Below are 2,816 nucleotides of genomic sequence, written 5' to 3' on the forward strand. Positions count from 1 at the left end.
TTTTGCACACTATTGAGGGCTATGAGTCCAAACGTGACTTTCTGTTACTCACTACAATGGATTTTGATGTGATTTCGGAATAATTGATTTCAATTTTTTGAATTATATGCCCTATGGGTATGGGGGTTCATTATGTGTTGTGGAAAATATTTACGAAATTTATTAAAAAGAAGAAAGAAAGGAAATGGAAAATTTTAGTTGGCACAATGTATAAAATACTTGTAATTCAGAGTTGAGGACGAGATCCTCGCATTTTTATATGATGTGAAATATTTAAAATGGGCAACAAGCCGCGATGGAAGTTATATAAGGACGAGGTCCTTGTGGTAAAAGAAAACAATTATGAGTTTAAATTCTCCCTTTGTGAAATTAATTTTTTTTTACCTATAGTATTAATAGGGAGTCATGTATGTTAGGCTTATTTGATAATTCTTTCATGTGTTTCTGCGCATATTTAACCATATTCGTGCTGTAAATATTGAGTTTTAGCCTATAAGGATAGTGCCCAGGGAAGGCTATGTGTAACAAATGTAGATGGCTTGCGTGAGTTGATTCTCTAGGAGGCTCATAACTCGCGGTACTCCATTCATGCGGGTGCTGCAAAGATGTATCAGGACTTGAGACAGCACTATTGGTGGAGGCGGATGAAGAAAGACATAGTGGAGTATGAAGCTCGGTGCCTAAATTGTCAGCAGGTGTAGTATGAGCATCAACGACTGGGTGGATTGCTTCAGAAGTTAGAGATTCTAGAATGGAAATGGGAACGGATCACTATAGATTTCGTTGTTGGCTCCCACTGACTCAGAGAAAGTTCGAAGCAGTTTGGGTGATTGTGGATAGATTGACAAAGTCAACTCATTTCATTCTTGTGGTTACTACTTACTCTTCGGAGCAGCTGGCTCAGGTTTACATTCGCGAGATTGTTAGGCTTCATGGCATACCGGTGTCTATCATCTCTGACCGGGGTACGCAGTATACATCATGATTTTGGAGAGCCGTACAACATGAATTGGGTACTCATGTGGAGTTAAGTACAACATTTCACCCTCAGAAGGACGGACAGTCCGAGCGCACTATTTAGATATTGGAGGATATGCTTCGTGCATGTGTGATGGATTTTGGGGGTGCTTGGGATCAGTTCTTGCCACTTACGGAGTTTACCTACAACAACAGTTATCAGTCGAGCATTCATATGGCTCCGTATGAGGCCTTGTATAGTAGGCGGTGCCGGTATACAGTGGGTTGGTTCGAACCGGGCGGGGCTAGACTATTGGGTACAAACCTGGTTCAGAATGCTTTGGGAAAGGTTAAGTTGATTCAGGATCGACTTCTTACAGCCCAATCTAGAAAAAAGAGTTATGCGGTTCGGAAGGTTCATGATGTTGCATTCATGGTTGGTGAGCGGGTCTTGCTCCGGGTTTCGCCTATGAAGGGAGTTATGAGGTTCGGAAAGAAGGAAAAGTTGAGCCCGAGGTATATCGGACATTTTGAGATTCTTGAGAGATTTGGAGAGGTGGCTTACAGACTTGCACTACTACCTAGTCTCTCTGCAGTTTATCTAGTGTTCCATGTTTCCATGCTCCGGAAGTATCACGACGATCCGTCTCATGTGTTAGACTTCAGCTTAGTCCAGTTGGACAAGGGTCTATCTTATGTCGAGGAACCAGGGGCAATTTCGGATAGATAGGTTAGAAAGCTAAGATCGAAGAGCATTGCTTTAGTGAAAGTACAGTGGAGGGGTCATCCGGTCGAGGAGGCGACAAAGGAGACCGAGCATGATATGCGTAGCTGTTATCCTCATCTTTTCACCACTCCATGTATAATTCTAAACCCGTTCGAGGATGAACGTTTGTTTAAGAGGGGGGGTGTAACGACCCGACTGGTCATTTTGAGTATTACAACCATGTTCCCCTATTTACAGCTCAACTTATGCTTTATAGTTGTTTTGTGACTCGTCGGGGTGATTGGTTCGGGTCCGGTGAGGTTTTGGAATGAATCGGAACATTTAATTCCAAGGTTTAAAGCTTAAGTTAAAATAATGACCGGATGTCGACTTATGTGTAAACGACCCCGGAATAGAATTTTGATGATTTCAATAGCTCTGTATGGTGATTTTGGACTTAGGAGCATGTCCGAAAAACTATTTGGAAGTCTGTAGCTAAATTAGGCTTGAAATGGCTAAGATAACTATTTAAGTTTGGAAGCTTGACCGGGGAGTTGACTTTTTGATATCGGAGTCGGAATCCAGTTCTGAAAATTTTCATAGCTCCGTTTTGTCATTTATGACTTGTGTGCAAAGTTTGAGGTCAATCAGACTTGATTTGATAGGTTTCGGCATCGAATGTAGAAGTTGGAGTTTCTTAAGTTCCTTAAGCTTGAATTGGGGTATGATTCGTGGTTTTAGCATTGTTTGATGCGATTTGAGGCTTCGACTAAGTTCCTATGATGTTTTATGACTTGTTGATATATTTGGTTGAGGTCCCGAGGGCCTCGGGTGGATTCTGGATGGTTAACGGATCAAATACGAACTTAAAACCACTGCTGGAAATTTTGCCTACTGGTGTGATGGCACATGCAAAGCTTTTGATCTCAGGTGTGAAGCCGCACGTGCGCACATTCCACCGCAAATGTGGCCAAGAGTAGGGCTGGGCAGTTCTCGCAGGTGTGAAGAATTTGCCCGTACCTACGAGGTCGCAGGTGCGAAGAGAAGGACGTAGAAGCAGAAAATGGGGAGGAAGTCGGGCAGCGCAGGTGCGAAATTTTGGGCCGAACCTATAATTCGGGGATTGGCCATTTTCACCCATTTTTGGATTTTA

This window comes from Nicotiana tomentosiformis, unplaced genomic scaffold (genome assembly GCF_000390325.3).
Source record: "Nicotiana tomentosiformis unplaced genomic scaffold, ASM39032v3 Un00317, whole genome shotgun sequence".
Classification (NCBI taxonomy): domain Eukaryota; kingdom Viridiplantae; phylum Streptophyta; class Magnoliopsida; order Solanales; family Solanaceae; genus Nicotiana; species Nicotiana tomentosiformis.